This window comes from Schistocerca piceifrons, chromosome 1 (genome assembly GCF_021461385.2).
Source record: "Schistocerca piceifrons isolate TAMUIC-IGC-003096 chromosome 1, iqSchPice1.1, whole genome shotgun sequence".
Taxonomy (NCBI): Eukaryota; Metazoa; Arthropoda; class Insecta; order Orthoptera; family Acrididae; genus Schistocerca; species Schistocerca piceifrons.
The window spans coordinates 175,891,944-175,916,528 of record NC_060138.1 but is presented as its reverse complement, the minus strand read 5'-3'; the positions used below and the strand labels follow the sequence as shown (position 1 = coordinate 175,916,528).

The window sequence follows — 24,585 nt, the reverse complement described above, 5'->3', positions numbered from 1 at the left end:
AGGCGTGGGTTCGAATCCCACCGCTGCCAATGTTTTCTGTCTCGGAAGCCGTAGCACTGATTACCCGCGACGAAAACAGCGCGGCAAGCCGTGAGCGTCTCTTTCTTAAATTGTCGTAGCAGCACAGTGCGTGGTGCAACGACAGGATTCACAGGCGCAGTTTGGTGTCACGATTGCTGGCGTTCGTCTCCACGAAATGTGTCCAGAGCACGACGTTCTATAAAGTGGAAACGCTAATTTTTGCCGTTGTCGTCAAGTAGATTGTGTATAGCTTGCTGTGTTCGCTGGAGGAGCCCTGGCGTCGTTATCCGGTGTGGTCTAGTGGGTCGCCGGCACGGTAGCTCAGCGTGTTCGGTCAGAGAGCCGCTTGGCCTCTGTAATAAAAAACTGAGTGGAAAGATCAACCCAGTGGCTAGGATACCTGGCTCTCACCCAGGAGGCCCGGGTTCGATTCCCGGTACCGGAAATGCGCATTTTGTTGCTCCTCTTATGCGACTTGTCCCGACTTAGCTCGACTGACGCTTGCAGAAAACTACGTTAAGTACGATTCGTGGTGACAAGTGACGGCGAGAGCGATGCGACATGTATCCACCTCTTATCGAGGCACCTACCTGTGGTCAACAGAGCTGGAGGACTGCAAGACATTGCCACGGGGGTTGAATGCAGCTAACCACACTGCTTAGTGTCCTAACAGCGCAGACACGTTCGCTTGCCAGTATACATGTAATGGAGACCGCGTCTGACACAGCTGTGGGGGGAGACAGTGGTGTGTGGACTGAGCTTTGCTGTGCATCGCCACTTGCAGTCGCGAGAACTGCTCTCGGCGGTGCTTCCGTGGCCGTGATCGTCTAGTGGTTAGGACATTGCGTTGTGGCCGCAATAACCCAGGTTCGAATCCTGGTCACGGCAAATTTTAAAGTTTTGCCTTGCTGTCGCTGCAGTGACGATTGTGACTCAGTGTTTGAAATCACAGTGCCCTCTTCATTTTTCACTCATGTTCCGCAGGCTGCAGGTGGCACTACCAGTTCATTATCAACACGCAATGCCGCCGCACCAGAGCGCGGGCAGCTGCCTGTGTAGTTAATCTCTATTCGAAAAGGGCAGTTGTTTGAGGTGCAATGGATGAGCAGCCAGTTGCAGCAGAACAGGGAGCTGTGTCGCGCACTGTTTCCACAAAAGCGAAGAACACTGACGCAGGTAGCGTGGCCGAGCGGTCTAAGGCGCTGGTTTAAGGCACCAGTCTCTTCGGAGGCGTGGGTTCGAATCCCACCGCTGCCAATTTTTACTTCTCGTTTTTGTGCCATTGCGGTGTGGTCTCGTGGGTAAGAACGCAGCTCCTGTGACCGCCGTGGCGCGTAGGTAGCGTGGCCGAGCGGTCTAAGGCGCTGGTTTCAGGCACCAGTCTCTTCGGAGGCGTGGGTTCGAATCCCACCGCTACCAATGTTTTCTGTCTCGGAAGCCGTAGCACTGATTACCCGCGACGAAAACAGCGCGGCAAGCCGTGAGCGTCTCTTTCTTAAATTGTCGTAGCAGCACAGTGCGTGGTGCAACGACAGGATTCACAGGCGCAGTTTGGTGTCACGATTGCTGGCGTTCGTCTCCACGAAATGTGTCCAGAGCACGACGTTCTATAAAGTGGAAACGCTAATTTTTGCCGTTGTCGTCAAGTAGATTGTGTATAGCTTGCTGTGTTCGCAGGAGGAGCCCTGGCGTCGTTATCCGGTGTGGTCTAGTGGCTAGGATACCTGGCTCTCACCCAGGAGGCCCGGGTTCGATTCCCGGTACCGGAAATGCGCATTTTGTTGCTCCTCTTATGCGACTTGTCCCGACTTAGCTCGACTGACGCTTGCAGAAAACTACGTTAAGTACGATTCGTGGTGACAAGTGACGGCGAGAGCGATGCGACATGTATCCACCTCTTATCGAGGCACCTACCTGTGGTCAACAGAGCTGGAGGACTGCAAGACATTGCCACGGGGGTTGAATGCAGCTAACCACACTGCTTAGTGTCCTAACAGCGCAGACACGTTCGCTTGCCAGTATACATGTAATGGAGACCGCGTCTGACACAGCTGTGGGGAGACACAGTGGTGTGTGGACTGAGCTTTGCTGTGCATCGCCACTTGCAGTCGCGAGAACTGCTCTCGGCGGTGCTTCCGTGGCCGTGATCGTCTAGTGGTTAGGACATTGCGTTGTGGCCGCAATAACCCAGGTTCGAATCCTGGTCACGGCAAATTTTAAAGTTTTGCCTTGCTGTCGCTGCAGTGACGATTGTGACTCAGTGTTTGAAATCACAGTGCCCTCTTCATTTTTCACTCATGTTCCGCAGGCTGCAGGTGGCACTACCAGTTCATTATCAACACGCAATGCCGCCGCACCAGAGCGCGGGCAGCTGCCTGTGTAGTTAATCTCTATTCGAAAAGGGCAGTTGTTTGAGGTGCAATGGATGAGCAGCCAGTTGCAGCAGAACAGGGAGCTGTGTCGCGCACTGTTTCCACAAAAGCGAAGAACACTGACGCAGGTAGCGTGGCCGAGCGGTCTAAGGCGCTGGTTTAAGGCACCAGTCTCTTCGGAGGCGTGGGTTCGAATCCCACCGCTGCCAATTTTTACTTCTCGTTTTTGTGCCATTGCGGTGTGGTCTCGTGGGTAAGAACGCAGCTCCTGTGACCGCCGTGGCGCGTAGGTAGCGTGGCCGAGCGGTCTAAGGCGCTGGTTTCAGGCACCAGTCTTTTCGGAGGCGTGGGTTCGAATCCCACCGCTGCCAATGTTTTCTGTCTCGGAAGCCGTAGCACTGATTACCCGCGACGAAAACAGCGCGGCAAGCCGTGAGCGTCTCTTTCTTAAATTGTCGTAGCAGCACAGTGCGTGGTGCAACGACAGGATTCACAGGCGCAGTTTGGTGTCACGATTGCTGGCGTTCGTCTCCACGAAATGTGTCCAGAGCACGACGTTCTATAAAGTGGAAACGCTAATTTTTGCCGTTGTCGTCAAGTAGATTGTGTATAGCTTGCTGTGTTCGCTGGAGGAGCCCTGGCGTCGTTATCCGGTGTGGTCTAGTGGGTCGCCGGCACGGTAGCTCAGCGTGTTCGGTCAGAGAGCCGCTTGGCCTCTGTAATAAAAAACTGAGTGGAAAGATCAACCCAGTGGCTAGGATACCTGGCTCTCACCCAGGAGGCCCGGGTTCGATTCCCGGTACCGGAAATGCGCATTTTGTTGCTCCTCTTATGCGACTTGTCCCGACTTAGCTCGACTGACGCTTGCAGAAAACTACGTTAAGTACGATTCGTGGTGACAAGTGACGGCGAGAGCGATGCGACATGTATCCACCTCTTATCGAGGCACCTACCTGTGGTCAACAGAGCTGGAGGACTGCAAGACATTGCCACGGGGGTTGAATGCAGCTAACCACACTGCTTAGTGTCCTAACAGCGCAGACACGTTCGCTTGCCAGTATACATGTAATGGAGACCGCGTCTGACACAGCTGTGGGGAGACACAGTGGTGTGTGGACTGAGCTTTGCTGTGCATCGCCACTTGCAGTCGCGAGAACTGCTCTCGGCGGTGCTTCCGTGGCCGTGATCGTCTAGTGGTTAGGACATTGCGTTGTGGCCGCAATAACCCAGGTTCGAATCCTGGTCACGGCAAATTTTAAAGTTTTGCCTTGCTGTCGCTGCAGTGACGATTGTGACTCAGTGTTTGAAATCACAGTGCCCTCTTCATTTTTCACTCATGTTCCGCAGGCTGCAGGTGGCACTACCAGTTCATTATCAACACGCAATGCCGCCGCACCAGAGCGCGGGCAGCTGCCTGTGTAGTTAATCTCTATTCGAAAAGGGCAGTTGTTTGAGGTGCAATGGATGAGCAGCCAGTTGCAGCAGAACAGGGAGCTGTGTCGCGCACTGTTTCCACAAAAGCGAAGAACACTGACGCAGGTAGCGTGGCCGAGCGGTCTAAGGCGCTGGTTTAAGGCACCAGTCTCTTCGGAGGCGTGGGTTCGAATCCCACCGCTGCCAATTTTTACTTCTCGTTTTTGTGCCATTGCGGTGTGGTCTCGTGGGTAAGAACGCAGCTCCTGTGACCGCCGTGGCGCGTAGGTAGCGTGGCCGAGCGGTCTAAGGCGCTGGTTTCAGGCACCAGTCTCTTCGGAGGCGTGGGTTCGAATCCCACCGCTGCCAATGTTTTCTGTCTCGGAAGCCGTAGCACTGATTACCCGCGACGAAAACAGCGCGGCAAGCCGTGAGCGTCTCTTTCTTAAATTGTCGTAGCAGCACAGTGCGTGGTGCAACGACAGGATTCACAGGCGCAGTTTGGTGTCACGATTGCTGGCGTTCGTCTCCACGAAATGTGTCCAGAGCACGACGTTCTATAAAGTGGAAACGCTAATTTTTGCCGTTGTCGTCAAGTAGATTGTGTATAGCTTGCTGTGTTCGCAGGAGGAGCCCTGGCGTCGTTATCCGGTGTGGTCTAGTGGCTAGGATACCTGGCTCTCACCCAGGAGGCCCGGGTTCGATTCCCGGTACCGGAAATGCGCATTTTGTTGCTCCTCTTATGCGACTTGTCCCGACTTAGCTCGACTGACGCTCCGCTGACGCTTGCAGAAAACTACGTTAAGTACGATTCGTGGTGACAAGTGACGGCGAGAGCGATGCGACATGTATCCACCTCTTATCGAGGCACCTACCTGTGGTCAACAGAGCTGGAGGACTGCAAGACATTGCCACGGGGGTTGAATGCAGCTAACCACACTGCTTAGTGTCCTAACAGCGCAGACACGTTCGCTTGCCAGTATACATGTAATGGAGACCGCGTCTGACACAGCTGTGGGGAGACACAGTGGTGTGTGGGCTGAGCTTTGCTGTGCATCGCCACTTGCAGTCGCGAGAACTGCTCTCGGCGGTGCTTCCGTGGCCGTGATCGTCTAGTGGTTAGGACATTGCGTTGTGGCCGCAATAACCCAGGTTCGAATCCTGGTCACGGCAAATTTTAAAGTTTTGCCTTGCTGTCGCTGCAGTGACGATTGTGACTCAGTGTTTGAAATCACAGTGCCCTCTTCATTTTTCACTCATGTTCCGCAGGCTGCAGGTGGCACTACCAGTTCATTATCAACACGCAATGCCGCCGCACCAGAGCGCGGGCAGCTGCCTGTGTAGTTAATCTCTATTCGAAAAGGGCAGTTGTTTGAGGTGCAATGGATGAGCAGCCAGTTGCAGCAGAACAGGGAGCTGTGTCGCGCACTGTTTCCACAAAAGCGAAGAACACTGACGCAGGTAGCGTGGCCGAGCGGTCTAAGGCGCTGGTTTAAGGCACCAGTCTCTTCGGAGGCGTGGGTTCGAATCCCACCGCTGCCAATTTTTACTTCTCGTTTTTGTGCCATTGCGGTGTGGTCTCGTGGGTAAGAACGCAGCTCCTGTGACCGCCGTGGCGCGTAGGTAGCGTGGCCGAGCGGTCTAAGGCGCTGGTTTCAGGCACCAGTCTCTTCGGAGGCGTGGGTTCGAATCCCACCGCTGCCAATGTTTTCTGTCTCGGAAGCCGTAGCACTGATTACCCGCGACGAAAACAGCGCGGCAAGCCGTGAGCGTCTCTTTCTTAAATTGTCGTAGCAGCACAGTGCGTGGTGCAACGACAGGATTCACAGGCGCAGTTTGGTGTCACGATTGCTGGCGTTCGTCTCCACGAAATGTGTCCAGAGCACGACGTTCTATAAAGTGGAAACGCTAATTTTTGCCGTTGTCGTCAAGTAGATTGTGTATAGCTTGCTGTGTTCGCAGGAGGAGCCCTGGCGTCGTTATCCGGTGTGGTCTAGTGGCTAGGATACCTGGCTCTCACCCAGGAGGCCCGGGTTCGATTCCCGGTACCGGAAATGCGCATTTTGTTGCTCCTCTTATGCGACTTGTCCCGACTTAGCTCGACTGACGCTCCGCTGACGCTTGCAGAAAACTACGTTAAGTACGATTCGTGGTGACAAGTGACGGCGAGAGCGATGCGACATGTATCCACCTCTTATCGAGGCACCTACCTGTGGTCAACAGAGCTGGAGGACTGCAAGACATTGCCACGGGGGTTGAATGCAGCTAACCACACTGCTTAGTGTCCTAACAGCGCAGACACGTTCGCTTGCCAGTATACATGTAATGGAGACCGCGTCTGACACAGCTGTGGGGAGACACAGTGGTGTGTGGGCTGAGCTTTGCTGTGCATCGCCACTTGCAGTCGCGAGAACTGCTCTCGGCGGTGCTTCCGTGGCCGTGATCGTCTAGTGGTTAGGACATTGCGTTGTGGCCGCAATAACCCAGGTTCGAATCCTGGTCACGGCAAATTTTAAAGTTTTGCCTTGCTGTCGCTGCAGTGACGATTGTGACTCAGTGTTTGAAATCACAGTGCCCTCTTCATTTTTCACTCATGTTCCGCAGGCTGCAGGTGGCACTACCAGTTCATTATCAACACGCAATGCCGCCGCACCAGAGCGCGGGCAGCTGCCTGTGTAGTTAATCTCTATTCGAAAAGGGCAGTTGTTTGAGGTGCAATGGATGAGCAGCCAGTTGCAGCAGAACAGGGAGCTGTGTCGCGCACTGTTTCCACAAAAGCGAAGAACACTGACGCAGGTAGCGTGGCCGAGCGGTCTAAGGCGCTGGTTTAAGGCACCAGTCTCTTCGGAGGCGTGGGTTCGAATCCCACCGCTGCCAATTTTTACTTCTCGTTTTTGTGCCATTGCGGTGTGGTCTCGTGGGTAAGAACGCAGCTCCTGTGACCGCCGTGGCGCGTAGGTAGCGTGGCCGAGCGGTCTAAGGCGCTGGTTTCAGGCACCAGTCTTTTCGGAGGCGTGGGTTCGAATCCCACCGCTGCCAATGTTTTCTGTCTCGGAAGCCGTAGCACTGATTACCCGCGACGAAAACAGCGCGGCAAGCCGTGAGCGTCTCTTTCTTAAATTGTCGTAGCAGCACAGTGCGTGGTGCAACGACAGGATTCACAGGCGCAGTTTGGTGTCACGATTGCTGGCGTTCGTCTCCACGAAATGTGTCCAGAGCACGACGTTCTATAAAGTGGAAACGCTAATTTTTGCCGTTGTCGTCAAGTAGATTGTGTATAGCTTGCTGTGTTCGCAGGAGGAGCCCTGGCGTCGTTATCCGGTGTGGTCTAGTGGCTAGGATACCTGGCTCTCACCCAGGAGGCCCGGGTTCGATTCCCGGTACCGGAAATGCGCATTTTGTTGCTCCTCTTATGCGACTTGTCCCGACTTAGCTCGACTGACGCTTGCAGAAAACTACGTTAAGTACGATTCGTGGTGACAAGTGACGGCGAGAGCGATGCGACATGTATCCACCTCTTATCGAGGCACCTACCTGTGGTCAACAGAGCTGGAGGACTGCAAGACATTGCCACGGGGGTTGAATGCAGCTAACCACACTGCTTAGTGTCCTAACAGCGCAGACACGTTCGCTTGCCAGTATACATGTAATGGAGACCGCGTCTGACACAGCTGTGGGGAGACACAGTGGTGTGTGGGCTGAGCTTTGCTGTGCATCGCCACTTGCAGTCGCGAGAACTGCTCTCGGCGGTGCTTCCGTGGCCGTGATCGTCTAGTGGTTAGGACATTGCGTTGTGGCCGCAATAACCCAGGTTCGAATCCTGGTCACGGCAAATTTTAAAGTTTTGCCTTGCTGTCGCTGCAGTGACGATTGTGACTCAGTGTTTGAAATCACAGTGCCCTCTTCATTTTTCACTCATGTTCCGCAGGCTGCAGGTGGCACTACCAGTTCATTATCAACACGCAATGCCGCCGCACCAGAGCGCGGGCAGCTGCCTGTGTAGTTAATCTCTATTCGAAAAGGGCAGTTGTTTGAGGTGCAATGGATGAGCAGCCAGTTGCAGCAGAACAGGGAGCTGTGTCGCGCACTGTTTCCACAAAAGCGAAGAACACTGACGCAGGTAGCGTGGCCGAGCGGTCTAAGGCGCTGGTTTAAGGCACCAGTCTCTTCGGAGGCGTGGGTTCGAATCCCACCGCTGCCAATTTTTACTTCTCGTTTTTGTGCCATTGCGGTGTGGTCTCGTGGGTAAGAACGCAGCTCCTGTGACCGCCGTGGCGCGTAGGTAGCGTGGCCGAGCGGTCTAAGGCGCTGGTTTCAGGCACCAGTCTTTTCGGAGGCGTGGGTTCGAATCCCACCGCTGCCAATGTTTTCTGTCTCGGAAGCCGTAGCACTGATTACCCGCGACGAAAACAGCGCGGCAAGCCGTGAGCGTCTCTTTCTTAAATTGTCGTAGCAGCACAGTGCGTGGTGCAACGACAGGATTCACAGGCGCAGTTTGGTGTCACGATTGCTGGCGTTCGTCTCCACGAAATGTGTCCAGAGCACGACGTTCTATAAAGTGGAAACGCTAATTTTTGCCGTTGTCGTCAAGTAGATTGTGTATAGCTTGCTGTGTTCGCTGGAGGAGCCCTGGCGTCGTTATCCGGTGTGGTCTAGTGGCTAGGATACCTGGCTCTCACCCAGGAGGCCCGGGTTCGATTCCCGGTACCGGAAATGCGCATTTTGTTGCTCCTCTTATGCGACTTGTCCCGACTTAGCTCGACTGACGCTTGCAGAAAACTACGTTAAGTACGATTCGTGGTGACAAGTGACGGCGAGAGCGATGCGACATGTATCCACCTCTTATCGAGGCACCTACCTGTGGTCAACAGAGCTGGAGGACTGCAAGACATTGCCACGGGGGTTGAATGCAGCTAACCACACTGCTTAGTGTCCTAACAGCGCAGACACGTTCGCTTGCCAGTATACATGTAATGGAGACCGCGTCTGACACAGCTGTGGGGAGACACAGTGGTGTGTGGGCTGAGCTTTGCTGTGCATCGCCACTTGCAGTCGCGAGAACTGCTCTCGGCGGTGCTTCCGTGGCCGTGATCGTCTAGTGGTTAGGACATTGCGTTGTGGCCGCAATAACCCAGGTTCGAATCCTGGTCACGGCAAATTTTAAAGTTTTGCCTTGCTGTCGCTGCAGTGACGATTGTGACTCAGTGTTTGAAATCACAGTGCCCTCTTCATTTTTCACTCATGTTCCGCAGGCTGCAGGTGGCACTACCAGTTCATTATCAACACGCAATGCCGCCGCACCAGAGCGCGGGCAGCTGCCTGTGTAGTTAATCTCTATTCGAAAAGGGCAGTTGTTTGAGGTGCAATGGATGAGCAGCCAGTTGCAGCAGAACAGGGAGCTGTGTCGCGCACTGTTTCCACAAAAGCGAAGAACACTGACGCAGGTAGCGTGGCCGAGCGGTCTAAGGCGCTGGTTTAAGGCACCAGTCTCTTCGGAGGCGTGGGTTCGAATCCCACCGCTGCCAATTTTTACTTCTCGTTTTTGTGCCATTGCGGTGTGGTCTCGTGGGTAAGAACGCAGCTCCTGTGACCGCCGTGGCGCGTAGGTAGCGTGGCCGAGCGGTCTAAGGCGCTGGTTTCAGGCACCAGTCTTTTCGGAGGCGTGGGTTCGAATCCCACCGCTGCCAATGTTTTCTGTCTCGGAAGCCGTAGCACTGATTACCCGCGACGAAAACAGCGCGGCAAGCCGTGAGCGTCTCTTTCTTAAATTGTCGTAGCAGCACAGTGCGTGGTGCAACGACAGGATTCACAGGCGCAGTTTGGTGTCACGATTGCTGGCGTTCGTCTCCACGAAATGTGTCCAGAGCACGACGTTCTATAAAGTGGAAACGCTAATTTTTGCCGTTGTCGTCAAGTAGATTGTGTATAGCTTGCTGTGTTCGCTGGAGGAGCCCTGGCGTCGTTATCCGGTGTGGTCTAGTGGGTCGCCGGCACGGTAGCTCAGCGTGTTCGGTCAGAGAGCCGCTTGGCCTCTGTAATAAAAAACTGAGTGGAAAGATCAACCCAGTGGCTAGGATACCTGGCTCTCACCCAGGAGGCCCGGGTTCGATTCCCGGTACCGGAAATGCGCATTTTGTTGCTCCTCTTATGCGACTTGTCCCGACCTAGCTCGACTGACGCTTGCAGAAAACTACGTTAAGTACGATTCGTGGTGACAAGTGACGGCGAGAGCGATGCGACATGTATCCACCTCTTATCGAGGCACCTACCTGTGGTCAACAGAGCTGGAGGACTGCAAGACATTGCCACGGGGGTTGAATGCAGCTAACCACACTGCTTAGTGTCCTAACAGCGCAGACACGTTCGCTTGCCAGTATACATGTAATGGAGACCGCGTCTGACACAGCTGTGGGGAGACACAGTGGTGTGTGGACTGAGCTTTGCTGTGCATCGCCACTTGCAGTCGCGAGAACTGCTCTCGGCGGTGCTTCCGTGGCCGTGATCGTCTAGTGGTTAGGACATTGCGTTGTGGCCGCAATAACCCAGGTTCGAATCCTGGTCACGGCAAATTTTAAAGTTTTGCCTTGCTGTCGCTGCAGTGACGATTGTGACTCAGTGTTTGAAATCACAGTGCCCTCTTCATTTTTCACTCATGTTCCGCAGGCTGCAGGTGGCACTACCAGTTCATTATCAACACGCAATGCCGCCGCACCAGAGCGCGGGCAGCTGCCTGTGTAGTTAATCTCTATTCGAAAAGGGCAGTTGTTTGAGGTGCAATGGATGAGCAGCCAGTTGCAGCAGAACAGGGAGCTGTGTCGCGCACTGTTTCCACAAAAGCGAAGAACACTGACGCAGGTAGCGTGGCCGAGCGGTCTAAGGCGCTGGTTTAAGGCACCAGTCTCTTCGGAGGCGTGGGTTCGAATCCCACCGCTGCCAATTTTTACTTCTCGTTTTTGTGCCATTGCGGTGTGGTCTCGTGGGTAAGAACGCAGCTCCTGTGACCGCCGTGGCGCGTAGGTAGCGTGGCCGAGCGGTCTAAGGCGCTGGTTTCAGGCACCAGTCTCTTCGGAGGCGTGGGTTCGAATCCCACCGCTGCCAATGTTTTCTGTCTCGGAAGCCGTAGCACTGATTACCCGCGACGAAAACAGCGCGGCAAGCCGTGAGCGTCTCTTTCTTAAATTGTCGTAGCAGCACAGTGCGTGGTGCAACGACAGGATTCACAGGCGCAGTTTGGTGTCACGATTGCTGGCGTTCGTCTCCACGAAATGTGTCCAGAGCACGACGTTCTATAAAGTGGAAACGCTAATTTTTGCCGTTGTCGTCAAGTAGATTGTGTATAGCTTGCTGTGTTCGCAGGAGGAGCCCTGGCGTCGTTATCCGGTGTGGTCTAGTGGCTAGGATACCTGGCTCTCACCCAGGAGGCCCGGGTTCGATTCCCGGTACCGGAAATGCGCATTTTGTTGCTCCTCTTATGCGACTTGTCCCGACTTAGCTCGACTGACGCTCCGCTGACGCTTGCAGAAAACTACGTTAAGTACGATTCGTGGTGACAAGTGACGGCGAGAGCGATGCGACATGTATCCACCTCTTATCGAGGCACCTACCTGTGGTCAACAGAGCTGGAGGACTGCAAGACATTGCCACGGGGGTTGAATGCAGCTAACCACACTGCTTAGTGTCCTAACAGCGCAGACACGTTCGCTTGCCAGTATACATGTAATGGAGACCGCGTCTGACACAGCTGTGGGGAGACACAGTGGTGTGTGGGCTGAGCTTTGCTGTGCATCGCCACTTGCAGTCGCGAGAACTGCTCTCGGCGGTGCTTCCGTGGCCGTGATCGTCTAGTGGTTAGGACATTGCGTTGTGGCCGCAATAACCCAGGTTCGAATCCTGGTCACGGCAAATTTTAAAGTTTTGCCTTGCTGTCGCTGCAGTGACGATTGTGACTCAGTGTTTGAAATCACAGTGCCCTCTTCATTTTTCACTCATGTTCCGCAGGCTGCAGGTGGCACTACCAGTTCATTATCAACACGCAATGCCGCCGCACCAGAGCGCGGGCAGCTGCCTGTGTAGTTAATCTCTATTCGAAAAGGGCAGTTGTTTGAGGTGCAATGGATGAGCAGCCAGTTGCAGCAGAACAGGGAGCTGTGTCGCGCACTGTTTCCACAAAAGCGAAGAACACTGACGCAGGTAGCGTGGCCGAGCGGTCTAAGGCGCTGGTTTAAGGCACCAGTCTCTTCGGAGGCGTGGGTTCGAATCCCACCGCTGCCAATTTTTACTTCTCGTTTTTGTGCCATTGCGGTGTGGTCTCGTGGGTAAGAACGCAGCTCCTGTGACCGCCGTGGCGCGTAGGTAGCGTGGCCGAGCGGTCTAAGGCGCTGGTTTCAGGCACCAGTCTCTTCGGAGTCGTGGGCCCGAACACATCGCGCGCTCGCTCCGGCGTGTCGGGCGGTGTTTACGTGTGCTTCGCGGTCGGCGGCGGTTCATCGCGGTGACTGTTTCTTCGCTGCACTAGTCAGCTGAACTGTAAGTTAACATGGATTCCGAAGACCGAGAAAATAATATCCAATGCGAGTTTGATAGAAACGTAACCCGACCGTCTGCTTTTGAAATTCATTCGTGGATGAAAAATGACTTGAAAATTCCTGAAAGTGATGTGTTAGGCTTGCAATTAGACGCGTTCCTGAACTCTTTGTTTGTAAAATTGAAATGTCCGGAATTGTGCGACGCCCTTGTCAGTGAAAACGGTGGCGTACGTAAATTCAAACACTCTGATGGGACAATTAGCAATGTGACTCTGTCGAATGCTGGATTTGGTATTCGAAATGTTCGGGTATTCAATCTGCCGTTTGAGACTAGGAATGAGACAATAGCTCGTAGCCTTATGCCTTATGGCACAGTTTTGTCGATTACGAAGGAAAAGTGGTCGTCCGCTTACATATATCAGGTTGAGAACGGTATCCGTAGTGTCAAGATGATTGTGAGGAAGCACGTTCCCTCGTTTTTGGTTATGGCCGGCCACCGAGCTTTTATTTCGTATAGTGGTCAGCCGCAAACGTGTTCCTATTGCAATGCCACCGACCATTTTCGGCAAAATTGTCCTCGGCGTAGGCGCCCTGTGCAGCTACCGCCCCGTGGGCAAGATGACGACGCGTCGTACGCGGCCGTGTTGTTAGGTGTTCCCCGTTCACCGGCACGTTCCGCAGAAACGGCAACGCCTTTAGTTGATGCGGTCGCGATGGATGTCGATGCCACTGCAACCGGACTTGATTCTGTTCAAAACATGTCCGTTTCTTCTCAGTCAGTTCCCGTAGCTACTGTATTGCTTCCGCCTCCGGCTGGGCCAGTAGTTCCGGAGCGGACCGGATCAGAACCCGTTCAGGTGGTTACCCCCCCTGTTGCTGTTGTGGATTCGTCACCTTCTACCTCCGTGCTTCAGGGTGTTCCGGACGCGGCTCCTGCCTCACAGGAACCAAAGCCAAGGCGTGAAAGTGTTTCGGAGAGGCGTGGCAATACTGACCGCTTCCGCAGTGCCAGTAGTTCGCGGATTTTAGACACACGGTCTTTTTCTCGCGGAGAACGCAGCTCGTCTCCGGAATGGAAGCAGGTTCCCCGTCCGAAGTCAAAACAAAAACAAAAATCTGTGCAAAAGCCGGCGCACAAGCCCTTGCCCCGCCCCGTAGTCGAATCACGGCCGTCGGTTGCGACGGGGCGTCGTCCACAGCGTCCTGTGGCGAGCAGTCAGCCGGCGCCTACGACAAGTGTGTCGGCAGACAGGCGGGAACAGGTTGTCCAGCAGTTAAAGGAAATGTTGCACCACTCTGATGTAAATCTAGCAATGGACACTACGACGTCTCAGGCAACGAACCCGGCACAACTTTCGGTTAAGCGTAAGGCGGAAGACACCCCCCAGCGTCGCACGCGTCCCCCTTCACAGGATTCCGCGTCCGCACCTCCCACACAAGAACCGCCTACTTCAGCTGCACCGTTTGAACGTTGTGACTGGGCGGACGATATGGAGGAGGAGGGTGGGTCCACTCCTGTCGTCTAATTTGTTTTCTTTGTTTTTCCCTGTTGTTTATGGTAGCAAGCCCTCCATCAGTTGTGGCTACTATTAATCTTAATAAGTTGGAGTCGCCTGTGAAGTTTGCAAGTTTTGTGGGTTTTATAAATTACATTGCTGCTGATGTAGTGTTTTTGCAGGAGGTTGTGATAGATATACTTCACTCCATTCCGGGCTATCAAGTGCTCTTGAACTTTGATATCGAGTGTAATTGTGGTACTGCCATTTTAATTCGTGTTGGTCATGATTATAGTAATGTCGCTACAATTCCTAACGGTCGTGGTGTAGCCTGCACGATCAACAACGTACGATATATTAACGTGTACGCCCCTTCTGGTGCCGACGGGCAGCCACGTCGCCGTGTGTTTTATAGCAGTGACATTTGTCACCTTTTACAGGGCCCCCACCTGCCCGTAGTCATGGGCGGCGATTTTAATTGCGTGCTGGACGATAGAGATCAGGAGCCACGGCCTTATAAATGCCTAGAATTACAGACGCTCGTTACTGAGATGAATTTAATTGACTCGTGGTGTTATTTACACCCGCGGGACGTGGGCTTTACTTTCTTTTATCCCACGGGAAGGAGTCGGCTCGATAGGATTTATGTTTCTCGTGATAAACAGCACTGTCTTACGGACTCCTCTGTTCACCCCGTGATTTTTTCCGATCATTGTGCGTATGTCTGCCGCTTTCATTCTCTATTGGCGGGTAAACCCCGCGCCAGTCGATTATGGAAGTTTAATGTGCGACATCTCTCACACCCACATTTTGCGCCGGTTATCGTGCGTGTGTGGCAGAGGGTGCTAAAATATCGCAGTCTATATGCCTCCACTTTGTCTTGGTGGGTCGAATTTGTTAAGCCGGCATTACGCAAGGCCATCCTGGAGTTCGGTCAGGATGTTGCTCACTGGGAGCGTTCTACATTGCACTTTTACGAGAGCTGTTTAAATGATGCCATCCACCTGCACACAACTAATCCCGCTCTTCGGATGGCGACAATTCGGCGTATCAAACTCCGTCTTCTGGATTTGAAAAGGGAATCGTTACGCGGATCTGTCGTACGGAGCCGAGCCCCCGGGGCGCTTGCTGATGAAGCGCCTTCCGTGTTTCATCAGCTGCGCGAACGCCGGCGCGCGAAGCGACGTTACGTCACAGAGCTGGAATCAGCTGACGGTGCGCGGCTTAATAGCCAGGCGGCAATTCTTGCCGAGGCCCACCGTCACTTCATCGAACTTTTCAGTGAGAAATACACTGATACTGCCGCGATTTCAGAGCTTCTCCACGACGTTCCGTACGTCTTATCCGTAGCGGATCGCCGTCGCCTCACAGAAAACTTTACTGTGGACGAAGTGAGTGATGTCCTAAAACTGTGTTCCCAGAATAAATCACCGGGCGCTGATGGGTTGCCACCGGAATTTTATTTGCATTTTTGGCACTTGTTTGGCTCGGCCCTGACTGATGTTTTTAATGAAATTTTAAATGGTGTGGATGTTCCTGCGTCCTTCCTGGAAGGGATTGTGGTCTTGGCTCCTAAGGTTCCAGTCGCCAGGAAACTGTGCAATCTTAGACCCATCACCCTTCTTAATGGTGACTACAAACTCTTCACCAAATGTGTCTCCTCACGCATGAAGCTGGTCATGAAAAAACTGATTAGTCCCTTTCAATACTGTGCAGTGCCTCAACGCACTCTCTATGGTGCTGTGTCCACATACCGAGATGCCATTGCCTATGCTTCGACGAATAGGATTCCTTTTGGCATTTTATCCATCGATTTTGCAATGGCTTTTGACAGAGTTAGCCACCTATATCTCCGGCGAGTGCTCCAGAAGTTTGGTTTCGGTGTAAAGTATATAACTATGATTTTTAACCTTTTCAAAAATTCCACCTCACGGATTAGTATCAATGGATTTTTGTCGGAACCTGTTCCGCTCTGCTGTTCAGTCAAACAAGGGTGCCCTCTGTCAATGGCGCTTTACGCAATCTCCTTAGATCCTTTGTTGCGTAAGTTGCACAGTGTTTGTAGGGGAATCCGTATTGGGGATGAGAAGCACGTTTGTCGCGCCTATGCTGACGACCTTGGCCTCTTGGTGTCCTCGGCTACCGATTTTGATACAATACGCGCTGTTCTTACACAGTATGAACGTGCATCCGGTGCGAGCATCAATACCCGTAAGACGGTTTTTCTGCCTATTTATGCAGCGACACGTGGCTTCAAACGCCCATGGTTTACAGTGAAGCAGGAACACAAGATTTTGGGTGTTCGCTTTCAAGCCAATCTGTTACAGACTGCGTCCTACAACTGGCGTATTGTCTTAAATGGCATACGTGCTATGGCTAGCCTGTCCGCTACTCGCACCCTTGCATTAACACAGCGGGTGATTTTAATAAATGTTTTCTTGCTCAGCAAAGCCTGGTACCTCGCACAATTATTTCAGGTACCCAAGAATTTGGGCAGAGCCATAACACAGGCAGTCTATTGGCTACTGTGGCGGGGACATATTTTCAAGGTGTCTTACGAAACATGTACTTTACCGCGCGAACAGGGTGGGCTCGGGCTCATTCATTTTGCTATGAAAGCCGCAGCGTTGCTCCTTCATCGGACGAGCGTCACTATTGAACAGGATCCGTCGAGCCCCACAGCTGTTCTGTTCGCTATTCATCGTCCACTTTCTGACGTAGCACCTCTAGACCCGACTACAATACCGTTTCAGCTGCGTTATGTTCGAGAATACTACATTCAAAAAAGTTATCTCGCCGCCGACGTACTCGACCCTCGCACACGGACTGTGAAACGTGTCTACCAGGGACTAAGAGGACGGCCAGTCGGTAATAAGATGGAGGCGCGCTACCCGCGATCTGCGTGGAGGACGGTGTGGGCTCATGTTCACGCTCCCTTCCTGTCAGCGGACGTCAGCAGCTTTTGGTACCAAGTGGTTAACCGAATTCTGCCCACCAACGAAAAGCTGCGCCGCATTCACTTATCTCCATCGAGCTTGTGTGAAGACTGTCGCCAAGACGACACCTTAGAACATCGTTTCGTGTGCCTGAGGTCACAGTCGGCTTGGAACATTGCCGTCAGGATGCTCGCACTTATCAATCGGACCAGCGCTGCCGCCTTTTCTGCGGACACGGCATTGATCCCGGACTTCAACCCATATCCGCATACGAAGCGTGCCGCCACTGCGTGGATCGTGGCTCACACTGTGTTCGCCCTCCTGCAATTGCGACTTACGGACGACTATGCCTATCTGGTTTATTTGTCCACGCAACATGACCTCACTAAAACCAGGAAAGACTATGACAAAATCTTTGCCAATTTTCTGCACATTGCACTCGCATTTGCCCACGACAAACTGTTGTAAGCAACACTTCACTGCTGCGACTTTTCTTTACTTCTGTGTTTTGCATTGTCTCCGGGCCCGGATACATAGTTAATGCAAATTGAATACTACAGGAACAGTGAATCATTCAACAAGTACGATGCTTACGCTTGTGCCGGACTGCAACGTGGAAACGACGACGACAAGTTTAACACAGTTTTATCCTGTGTTCGTGTGTGTTTGTGTTTCGTTGTGGTTTAGTGATTTCTTTATGTTTTATTTATTTATTTATTTTTTTTTTTTTTTTTTTTTACACCGTCTGGTTCCTCCGTCATCGGCGTACATTCAAGGATGCGCTACGCACCGCGCTGCCACGGAGATTGTTTGGTTTTGAAGAAAAGAGGATTTTTTACTTTCTTTTTCTTACGTCGGAGAGGATTGTGTTTTCCTTCTCGTTTTCCGCCGGACAGTTTTCGGAAAGTTCGGGAGTCTACTCATTCCTTTGACATGTGTGGATACTTTTAAATTTTTGTGACTTTTTTCATTACTTATTTTAATGGCCGCTCCGAAGCATTTTGAACAACAAATCATGGGACGTGTGAAGGGTGTTCCTTCCCTGTGACTGAGAGGACTAACTCAGGCAGTTTTGATTTTTTATACTTTTTTTCAATTTTATTCTTTCCTTTACTGAATTTAGGTGGACAGCGCCTCATGCGCTGTTATTCTTTCATTTTTTATTTTAAGGCGTGTAGGCGCAAAGCTACTGCTTGCTGTCATTATAGGCCTGCACTTTCACTTCAAGAGGTTTTAGTTTTCCTTCGATGCTTCGTTCGCGGTGAACAGCCACAAGAAACTTTCCTCAAAGCAATCCAGTATCTCCGATTTCATCACTTCATCTTGAACACCAACGTCTTCCAAGGAACCATACCGAGAAGTTTACGGTTTTCAACTGAATGGACAGTGCAACAATTCGTCTTTTCTGTTTGCAAGCAGCACCGTTTTATTTTATAGCTGAAGAAGCTCGCCGAAGAAGGCAAAATTGGAGAGCGCAAGGCCGGGCTATAAGGGGAGTTGGGAGGCCCGAAAAAAAAAAAAAAAAAAAAAAAAAAAAAAAAAAAAAAAAAAAAAAAAAAAAAAAAAAAAAAAACTAAATAAAAAAAAAAAAAAAAAAGCTGCCAATGTTTTCTGTCTCGGAAGCCGTAGCACTGATTACCCGCGACGAAAACAGCGCGGCAAGCCGTGAGCGTCTCTTTCTTAAATTGTCGTAGCAGCACAGTGCGTGGTGCAACGACAGGATTCACAGGCGCAGTTTGGTGTCACGATTGCTGGCGTTCGTCTCCACGAAATGTGTCCAGAGCACGACGTTCTATAAAGTGGAAACGCTAATTTTTGCCGTTGTCGTCAAGTAGATTGTGTATAGCTTGCTGTGTTCGCAGGAGGAGCCCTGGCGTCGTTATCCGGTGTGGTCTAGTGGCTAGGATACCTGGCTCTCACCCAGGAGGCCCGGGTTCGATTCCCGGTACCGGAAATGCGCATTTTGTTGCTCCTCTTATGCGACTTGTCCCGACTTAGCTCGACTGACGCTCCGCTGACGCTTGCAGAAAACTACGTTAAGTACGATTCGTGGTGACAAGTGACGGCGAGAGCGATGCGACATGTATCCACCTCTTATCGAGGCACCTACCTGTGGTCAACAGAGCTGGAGGACTGCAAGACATTGCCACGGGGGTTGAATGCAGCTAACCACACTGCTTAGTGTCCTAACAGCGCAGACACGTTCGCTTGCCAGTATACATGTAATGGAGACCGCGTCTGACACAGCTGTGGGGAGACACAGTGGTGTGTGGGCTGAGCTTTGCTGTGCATCGCCACTTGCAGTCGCGAGAACTGCTCTCGGCGGTGCTTCCGTGGCCGTGATCGTCTAGTGGTTAGGACATTGCGTTGTGGCCGCAATAACCCAGGTTCGAATCCTGGTCACGGCAAATTTTAAAGTTTTGCCTTGCTGTCGCTGCAGTGACGATTGTGACTCAGTGTTTGAAATCACAGTGCCCTCTTCATTTTTCACTCATGTTCCGCAGGCTGCAGGTGGCACTACCAGTTCATTATCAACACGCAATGCCGCCGCACCAGAGCGCGGGCAGCTGCCTGTGTAGTTAATCTCTATTCGAAAAGGGCAGTTGTTTGAGGTGCAATGGATGAGCAGCCAGTTGCAGCAGAACAGGGAGCTGTGTCGCGCACTGTTTCCACAAAAGCGAAGAACACTGACGCAGGTAGCGTGGCCGAGCGGTCTAAGGCGCTGGTTTAAGGCACCAGTCTCTTCGGAGGCGTGGGTTCGAATCCCACCGCTGCCAATTTTTACTTCTCGTTTTTGTGCCATTGCGGTGTGGTCTCGTGGGTAAGAACGCAGCTCCTGTGACCGCCGTGGCGCGTAGGTAGCGTGGCCGAGCGGTCTAAGGCGCTGGTTTCAGGCACCAGTCTCTTCGGAGGCGTGGGTTCGAATCCCACCGCTGCCAATGTTTTCTGTCTCGGAAGCCGTAGCACTGATTACCCGCGACGAAAACAGCGCGGCAAGCCGTGAGCGTCTCTTTCTTAAATTGTCGTAGCAGCACAGTGCGTGGTGCAACGACAGGATTCACAGGCGCAGTTTGGTGTCACGATTGCTGGCGTTCGTCTCCACGAAATGTGTCCAGAGCACGACGTTCTATAAAGTGGAAACGCTAATTTTTGCCGTTGTCGTCAAGTAGATTGTGTATAGCTTGCTGTGTTCGCAGGAGGAGCCCTGGCGTCGTTATCCGGTGTGGTCTAGTGGCTAGGATACCTGGCTCTCACCCAGGAGGCCCGGGTTCGATTCCCGGTACCGGAAATGCGCATTTTGTTGCTCCTCTTATGCGACTTGTCCCGACTTAGCTCGACTGACGCTCCGCTGACGCTTGCAGAAAACTACGTTAAGTACGATTCGTGGTGACAAGTGACGGCGAGAGCGATGCGACATGTATCCACCTCTTATCGAGGCACCTACCTGTGGTCAACAGAGCTGGAGGACTGCAAGACATTGCCACGGGGGTTGAATGCAGCTAACCACACTGCTTAGTGTCCTAACAGCGCAGACACGTTCGCTTGCCAGTATACATGTAATGGAGACCGCGTCTGACACAGCTGTGGGGAGACACAGTGGTGTGTGGGCTGAGCTTTGCTGTGCATCGCCACTTGCAGTCGCGAGAACTGCTCTCGGCGGTGCTTCCGTGGCCGTGATCGTCTAGTGGTTAGGACATTGCGTTGTGGCCGCAATAACCCAGGTTCGAATCCTGGTCACGGCAAATTTTAAAGTTTTGCCTTGCTGTCGCTGCAGTGACGATTGTGACTCAGTGTTTGAAATCACAGTGCCCTCTTCATTTTTCACTCATGTTCCGCAGGCTGCAGGTGGCACTACCAGTTCATTATCAACACGCAATGCCGCCGCACCAGAGCGCGGGCAGCTGCCTGTGTAGTTAATCTCTATTCGAAAAGGGCAGTTGTTTGAGGTGCAATGGATGAGCAGCCAGTTGCAGCAGAACAGGGAGCTGTGTCGCGCACTGTTTCCACAAAAGCGAAGAACACTGACGCAGGTAGCGTGGCCGAGCGGTCTAAGGCGCTGGTTTAAGGCACCAGTCTCTTCGGAGGCGTGGGTTCGAATCCCACCGCTGCCAATTTTTACTTCTCGTTTTTGTGCCATTGCGGTGTGGTCTCGTGGGTAAGAACGCAGCTCCTGTGACCGCCGTGGCGCGTAGGTAGCGTGGCCGAGCGGTCTAAGGCGCTGGTTTCAGGCACCAGTCTTTTCGGAGGCGTGGGTTCGAATCCCACCGCTGCCAATGTTTTCTGTCTCGGAAGCCGTAGCACTGATTACCCGCGACGAAAACAGCGCGGCAAGCCGTGAGCGTCTCTTTCTTAAATTGTCGTAGCAGCACAGTGCGTGGTGCAACGACAGGATTCACAGGCGCAGTTTGGTGTCACGATTGCTGGCGTTCGTCTCCACGAAATGTGTCCAGAGCACGACGTTCTATAAAGTGGAAACGCTAATTTTTGCCGTTGTCGTCAAGTAGATTGTGTATAGCTTGCTGTGTTCGCTGGAGGAGCCCTGGCGTCGTTATCCGGTGTGGTCTAGTGGCTAGGATACCTGGCTCTCACCCAGGAGGCCCGGGTTCGATTCCCGGTACCGGAAATGCGCATTTTGTTGCTCCTCTTATGCGACTTGTCCCGACTTAGCTCGACTGACGCTTGCAGAAAACTACGTTAAGTACGATTCGTGGTGACAAGTGACGGCGAGAGCGATGCGACATGTATCCACCTCTTATCGAGGCACCTACCTGTGGTCAACAGAGCTGGAGGACTGCAAGACATTGCCACGGGGGTTGAATGCAGCTAACCACACTGCTTAGTGTCCTAACAGCGCAGACACGTTCGCTTGCCAGTATACATGTAATGGAGACCGCGTCTGACACAGCTGTGGGGAGACACAGTGGTGTGTGGGCTGAGCTTTGCTGTGCATCGCCACTTGCAGTCGCGAGAACTGCTCTCGGCGGTGCTTCCGTGGCCGTGATCGTCTAGTGGTTAGGACATTGCGTTGTGGCCGCAATAACCCAGGTTCGAATCCTGGTCACGGCAAATTTTAAAGTTTTGCCTTGCTGTCGCTGCAGTGACGATTGTGACTCAGTGTTTGAAATCACAGTGCCCTCTTCATTTTTCACTCATGTTCCGCAGGCTGCAGGTGGCACTACCAGTTCATTATCAACACGCAATGCCGCCGCACCAGAGCGCGGGCAGCTGCCTGTGTAGTTAATCTCTATTCGAAAAGGGCAGTTGTTTGAGGTGCAATGGATGAGCAGCCAGTTGCAGCAGAACAGGGAGCTGTGTCGCGCACTGTTTCCACAAAAGCGAAGAACACTGACGCAGGTAGCGTGGCCGAGCGGTCTAAGGCGCTGGTTTAAGGCACCAGTCTCTTCGGAGGCGTGGGTTCGAATCCCACCGCTGCCAATTTTTACTTCTCGTTTTTGTGCCATTGCGGTGTGGTCTCGTGGGTAAGAACGCAGCTCCTGTGACCGCCGTGGCGCGTAGGTAGCGTGGCCGAGCGGTCTAAGGCGCTGGTTTCAGGCACCAGTCTTTTCGGAGGCGTGGGTTCGAATCCCACCGCTGCCAATGTTTTCTGTCTCGGAAGCCGTAGCACTGATTACCCGCGACGAAAACAGCGCGGCAAGCCGTGAGCGTCTCTTTCTTAAATTGTCGTAGCAGCACAGTGCGTGGTGCAACGACAGGATTCACAGGCGCAGTTTGGTGTCACGATTGCTGGCGTTCGTCTCCACGAAATGTGTCCAGAGCACGACGTTCTATAAAGTGGAAACGCTAATTTTTGCCGTTGTCGTCAAGTAGATTGTGTATAGCTTGCTGTGTTCGCTGGAGGAGCCCTGGCGTCGTTATCCGGTGTGGTCTAGTGGCTAGGATACCTGGCTCTCACCCAGGAGGCCCGGGTTCGATTCCCGGTACCGGAAATGCGCATTTTGTTGCTCCTCTTATGCGACTTGTCCCGACTTAGCTCGACTGACGCTTGCAGAAAACTACGTTAAGTACGATTCGTGGTGACAAGTGACGGCGAGAGCGATGCGACATGTATCCACCTCTTATCGAGGCACCTACCTGTGGTCAACAGAGCTGGAGGACTGCAAGACATTGCCACGGGGGTTGAATGCAGCTAACCACACTGCTTAGTGTCCTAACAGCGCAGACACGTTCGCTTGCCAGTATACATGTAATGGAGACCGCGTCTGACACAGCTGTGGGGAGACACAGTGGTGTGTGGACTGAGCTTTGCTGTGCATCGCCACTTGCAGTCGCGAGAACTGCTCTCGGCGGTGCTTCCGTGGCCGTGATCGTCTAGTGGTTAGGACATTGCGTTGTGGCCGCAATAACCCAGGTTCGAATCCTGGTCACGGCAAATTTTAAAGTTTTGCCTTGCTGTCGCTGCAGTGACGATTGTGACTCAGTGTTTGAAATCACAGTGCCCTCTTCATTTTTCACTCATGTTCCGCAGGCTGCAGGTGGCACTACCAGTTCATTATCAACACGCAATGCCGCCGCACCAGAGCGCGGGCAGCTGCCTGTGTAGTTAATCTCTATTCGAAAAGGGCAGTTGTTTGAGGTGCAATGGATGAGCAGCCAGTTGCAGCAGAACAGGGAGCTGTGTCGCGCACTGTTTCCACAAAAGCGAAGAACACTGACGCAGGTAGCGTGGCCGAGCGGTCTAAGGCGCTGGTTTAAGGCACCAGTCTCTTCGGAGGCGTGGGTTCGAATCCCACCGCTGCCAATTTTTACTTCTCGTTTTTGTGCCATTGCGGTGTGGTCTCGTGGGTAAGAACGCAGCTCCTGTGACCGCCGTGGCGCGTAGGTAGCGTGGCCGAGCGGTCTAAGGCGCTGGTTTCAGGCACCAGTCTCTTCGGAGGCGTGGGTTCGAATCCCACCGCTGCCAATGTTTTCTGTCTCGGAAGCCGTAGCACTGATTACCCGCGACGAAAACAGCGCGGCAAGCCGTGAGCGTCTCTTTCTTAAATTGTCGTAGCAGCACAGTGCGTGGTGCAACGACAGGATTCACAGGCGCAGTTTGGTGTCACGATTGCTGGCGTTCGTCTCCACGAAATGTGTCCAGAGCACGACGTTCTATAAAGTGGAAACGCTAATTTTTGCCGTTGTCGTCAAGTAGATTGTGTATAGCTTGCTGTGTTCGCAGGAGGAGCCCTGGCGTCGTTATCCGGTGTGGTCTAGTGGCTAGGATACCTGGCTCTCACCCAGGAGGCCCGGGTTCGATTCCCGGTACCGGAAATGCGCATTTTGTTGCTCCTCTTATGCGACTTGTCCCGACTTAGCTCGACTGACGCTCCGCTGACGCTTGCAGAAAACTACGTTAAGTACGATTCGTGGTGACAAGTGACGGCGAGAGCGATGCGACATGTATCCACCTCTTATCGAGGCACCTACCTGTGGTCAACAGAGCTGGAGGACTGCAAGACATTGCCACGGGGGTTGAATGCAGCTAACCACACTGCTTAGTGTCCTAACAGCGCAGACACGTTCGCTTGCCAGTATACATGTAATGGAGACCGCGTCTGACACAGCTGTGGGGAGACACAGTGGTGTGTGGGCTGAGCTTTGCTGTGCATCGCCACTTGCAGTCGCGAGAACTGCTCTCGGCGGTGCTTCCGTGGCCGTGATCGTCTAGTGGTTAGGACATTGCGTTGTGGCCGCAATAACCCAGGTTCGAATCCTGGTCACGGCAAATTTTAAAGTTTTGCCTTGCTGTCGCTGCAGTGACGATTGTGACTCAGTGTTTGAAATCACAGTGCCCTCTTCATTTTTCACTCATGTTCCGCAG

The 24,585-nt window shown here is 52.9% G+C and overlaps 50 non-coding genes across 50 annotated transcripts; all 50 read left to right on the top strand.

The window, feature by feature from the left end:
• Window positions 1–837: 837 nt before the first annotated feature.
• On the top strand, window positions 838–909 carry Trnah-gug. The gene has a single exon. It is a non-coding gene; the product is annotated as a tRNA-His (tRNA).
• Window positions 910–1,196: 287 nt separating this feature from the next.
• Window positions 1,197–1,278, top strand: Trnal-aag. Its single transcript has one exon. It is a non-coding gene; the product is annotated as a tRNA-Leu (tRNA).
• Window positions 1,279–1,358: 80 nt separating this feature from the next.
• Window positions 1,359–1,440, top strand: Trnal-cag. Its single transcript has one exon. It is a non-coding gene; the product is annotated as a tRNA-Leu (tRNA).
• A 278-nt stretch (window positions 1,441–1,718) lies between these two features.
• On the top strand, window positions 1,719–1,790 carry Trnae-cuc. The gene has a single exon. It is a non-coding gene; the product is annotated as a tRNA-Glu (tRNA).
• Window positions 1,791–2,161: 371 nt separating this feature from the next.
• On the top strand, window positions 2,162–2,233 carry Trnah-gug. The gene has a single exon. It is a non-coding gene; the product is annotated as a tRNA-His (tRNA).
• Window positions 2,234–2,520: 287 nt separating this feature from the next.
• On the top strand, window positions 2,521–2,602 carry Trnal-aag. The gene has a single exon. It is a non-coding gene; the product is annotated as a tRNA-Leu (tRNA).
• Window positions 2,603–2,682: 80 nt separating this feature from the next.
• On the top strand, window positions 2,683–2,764 carry Trnal-cag. Its single transcript has one exon. It is a non-coding gene; the product is annotated as a tRNA-Leu (tRNA).
• Window positions 2,765–3,572: 808 nt separating this feature from the next.
• On the top strand, window positions 3,573–3,644 carry Trnah-gug. The gene has a single exon. It is a non-coding gene; the product is annotated as a tRNA-His (tRNA).
• Window positions 3,645–3,931: 287 nt separating this feature from the next.
• Trnal-aag lies at window positions 3,932–4,013 on the top strand. Its single transcript has one exon. It is a non-coding gene; the product is annotated as a tRNA-Leu (tRNA).
• Window positions 4,014–4,093: 80 nt separating this feature from the next.
• On the top strand, window positions 4,094–4,175 carry Trnal-cag. The gene has a single exon. It is a non-coding gene; the product is annotated as a tRNA-Leu (tRNA).
• Window positions 4,176–4,453: 278 nt separating this feature from the next.
• Window positions 4,454–4,525, top strand: Trnae-cuc. The gene has a single exon. It is a non-coding gene; the product is annotated as a tRNA-Glu (tRNA).
• Window positions 4,526–4,907: 382 nt separating this feature from the next.
• On the top strand, window positions 4,908–4,979 carry Trnah-gug. Its single transcript has one exon. It is a non-coding gene; the product is annotated as a tRNA-His (tRNA).
• Window positions 4,980–5,266: 287 nt separating this feature from the next.
• On the top strand, window positions 5,267–5,348 carry Trnal-aag. The gene has a single exon. It is a non-coding gene; the product is annotated as a tRNA-Leu (tRNA).
• An 80-nt stretch (window positions 5,349–5,428) lies between these two features.
• Window positions 5,429–5,510, top strand: Trnal-cag. The gene has a single exon. It is a non-coding gene; the product is annotated as a tRNA-Leu (tRNA).
• Window positions 5,511–5,788: 278 nt separating this feature from the next.
• Window positions 5,789–5,860, top strand: Trnae-cuc. Its single transcript has one exon. It is a non-coding gene; the product is annotated as a tRNA-Glu (tRNA).
• A 382-nt stretch (window positions 5,861–6,242) lies between these two features.
• Trnah-gug lies at window positions 6,243–6,314 on the top strand. The gene has a single exon. It is a non-coding gene; the product is annotated as a tRNA-His (tRNA).
• A 287-nt stretch (window positions 6,315–6,601) lies between these two features.
• Trnal-aag lies at window positions 6,602–6,683 on the top strand. The gene has a single exon. It is a non-coding gene; the product is annotated as a tRNA-Leu (tRNA).
• Window positions 6,684–6,763: 80 nt separating this feature from the next.
• Trnal-cag lies at window positions 6,764–6,845 on the top strand. The gene has a single exon. It is a non-coding gene; the product is annotated as a tRNA-Leu (tRNA).
• Window positions 6,846–7,123: 278 nt separating this feature from the next.
• On the top strand, window positions 7,124–7,195 carry Trnae-cuc. The gene has a single exon. It is a non-coding gene; the product is annotated as a tRNA-Glu (tRNA).
• A 371-nt stretch (window positions 7,196–7,566) lies between these two features.
• Trnah-gug lies at window positions 7,567–7,638 on the top strand. Its single transcript has one exon. It is a non-coding gene; the product is annotated as a tRNA-His (tRNA).
• Window positions 7,639–7,925: 287 nt separating this feature from the next.
• Trnal-aag lies at window positions 7,926–8,007 on the top strand. Its single transcript has one exon. It is a non-coding gene; the product is annotated as a tRNA-Leu (tRNA).
• An 80-nt stretch (window positions 8,008–8,087) lies between these two features.
• Trnal-cag lies at window positions 8,088–8,169 on the top strand. Its single transcript has one exon. It is a non-coding gene; the product is annotated as a tRNA-Leu (tRNA).
• A 278-nt stretch (window positions 8,170–8,447) lies between these two features.
• Window positions 8,448–8,519, top strand: Trnae-cuc. The gene has a single exon. It is a non-coding gene; the product is annotated as a tRNA-Glu (tRNA).
• A 371-nt stretch (window positions 8,520–8,890) lies between these two features.
• Window positions 8,891–8,962, top strand: Trnah-gug. The gene has a single exon. It is a non-coding gene; the product is annotated as a tRNA-His (tRNA).
• Window positions 8,963–9,249: 287 nt separating this feature from the next.
• On the top strand, window positions 9,250–9,331 carry Trnal-aag. Its single transcript has one exon. It is a non-coding gene; the product is annotated as a tRNA-Leu (tRNA).
• Window positions 9,332–9,411: 80 nt separating this feature from the next.
• Window positions 9,412–9,493, top strand: Trnal-cag. Its single transcript has one exon. It is a non-coding gene; the product is annotated as a tRNA-Leu (tRNA).
• Window positions 9,494–10,301: 808 nt separating this feature from the next.
• Trnah-gug lies at window positions 10,302–10,373 on the top strand. Its single transcript has one exon. It is a non-coding gene; the product is annotated as a tRNA-His (tRNA).
• Window positions 10,374–10,660: 287 nt separating this feature from the next.
• On the top strand, window positions 10,661–10,742 carry Trnal-aag. Its single transcript has one exon. It is a non-coding gene; the product is annotated as a tRNA-Leu (tRNA).
• An 80-nt stretch (window positions 10,743–10,822) lies between these two features.
• Trnal-cag lies at window positions 10,823–10,904 on the top strand. Its single transcript has one exon. It is a non-coding gene; the product is annotated as a tRNA-Leu (tRNA).
• Window positions 10,905–11,182: 278 nt separating this feature from the next.
• Trnae-cuc lies at window positions 11,183–11,254 on the top strand. Its single transcript has one exon. It is a non-coding gene; the product is annotated as a tRNA-Glu (tRNA).
• A 382-nt stretch (window positions 11,255–11,636) lies between these two features.
• On the top strand, window positions 11,637–11,708 carry Trnah-gug. Its single transcript has one exon. It is a non-coding gene; the product is annotated as a tRNA-His (tRNA).
• Window positions 11,709–11,995: 287 nt separating this feature from the next.
• Trnal-aag lies at window positions 11,996–12,077 on the top strand. The gene has a single exon. It is a non-coding gene; the product is annotated as a tRNA-Leu (tRNA).
• A 6,568-nt stretch (window positions 12,078–18,645) lies between these two features.
• Window positions 18,646–18,717, top strand: Trnae-cuc. The gene has a single exon. It is a non-coding gene; the product is annotated as a tRNA-Glu (tRNA).
• Window positions 18,718–19,099: 382 nt separating this feature from the next.
• Window positions 19,100–19,171, top strand: Trnah-gug. The gene has a single exon. It is a non-coding gene; the product is annotated as a tRNA-His (tRNA).
• A 287-nt stretch (window positions 19,172–19,458) lies between these two features.
• Window positions 19,459–19,540, top strand: Trnal-aag. The gene has a single exon. It is a non-coding gene; the product is annotated as a tRNA-Leu (tRNA).
• Window positions 19,541–19,620: 80 nt separating this feature from the next.
• Window positions 19,621–19,702, top strand: Trnal-cag. The gene has a single exon. It is a non-coding gene; the product is annotated as a tRNA-Leu (tRNA).
• Window positions 19,703–19,980: 278 nt separating this feature from the next.
• Trnae-cuc lies at window positions 19,981–20,052 on the top strand. Its single transcript has one exon. It is a non-coding gene; the product is annotated as a tRNA-Glu (tRNA).
• A 382-nt stretch (window positions 20,053–20,434) lies between these two features.
• On the top strand, window positions 20,435–20,506 carry Trnah-gug. The gene has a single exon. It is a non-coding gene; the product is annotated as a tRNA-His (tRNA).
• A 287-nt stretch (window positions 20,507–20,793) lies between these two features.
• On the top strand, window positions 20,794–20,875 carry Trnal-aag. Its single transcript has one exon. It is a non-coding gene; the product is annotated as a tRNA-Leu (tRNA).
• Window positions 20,876–20,955: 80 nt separating this feature from the next.
• On the top strand, window positions 20,956–21,037 carry Trnal-cag. Its single transcript has one exon. It is a non-coding gene; the product is annotated as a tRNA-Leu (tRNA).
• Window positions 21,038–21,315: 278 nt separating this feature from the next.
• Trnae-cuc lies at window positions 21,316–21,387 on the top strand. The gene has a single exon. It is a non-coding gene; the product is annotated as a tRNA-Glu (tRNA).
• Window positions 21,388–21,758: 371 nt separating this feature from the next.
• Trnah-gug lies at window positions 21,759–21,830 on the top strand. The gene has a single exon. It is a non-coding gene; the product is annotated as a tRNA-His (tRNA).
• Window positions 21,831–22,117: 287 nt separating this feature from the next.
• Window positions 22,118–22,199, top strand: Trnal-aag. The gene has a single exon. It is a non-coding gene; the product is annotated as a tRNA-Leu (tRNA).
• Window positions 22,200–22,279: 80 nt separating this feature from the next.
• Window positions 22,280–22,361, top strand: Trnal-cag. Its single transcript has one exon. It is a non-coding gene; the product is annotated as a tRNA-Leu (tRNA).
• Window positions 22,362–22,639: 278 nt separating this feature from the next.
• Window positions 22,640–22,711, top strand: Trnae-cuc. Its single transcript has one exon. It is a non-coding gene; the product is annotated as a tRNA-Glu (tRNA).
• A 371-nt stretch (window positions 22,712–23,082) lies between these two features.
• Window positions 23,083–23,154, top strand: Trnah-gug. Its single transcript has one exon. It is a non-coding gene; the product is annotated as a tRNA-His (tRNA).
• A 287-nt stretch (window positions 23,155–23,441) lies between these two features.
• On the top strand, window positions 23,442–23,523 carry Trnal-aag. Its single transcript has one exon. It is a non-coding gene; the product is annotated as a tRNA-Leu (tRNA).
• An 80-nt stretch (window positions 23,524–23,603) lies between these two features.
• Trnal-cag lies at window positions 23,604–23,685 on the top strand. Its single transcript has one exon. It is a non-coding gene; the product is annotated as a tRNA-Leu (tRNA).
• A 278-nt stretch (window positions 23,686–23,963) lies between these two features.
• Window positions 23,964–24,035, top strand: Trnae-cuc. The gene has a single exon. It is a non-coding gene; the product is annotated as a tRNA-Glu (tRNA).
• A 382-nt stretch (window positions 24,036–24,417) lies between these two features.
• On the top strand, window positions 24,418–24,489 carry Trnah-gug. The gene has a single exon. It is a non-coding gene; the product is annotated as a tRNA-His (tRNA).
• Window positions 24,490–24,585: the final 96 nt, after the last annotated feature.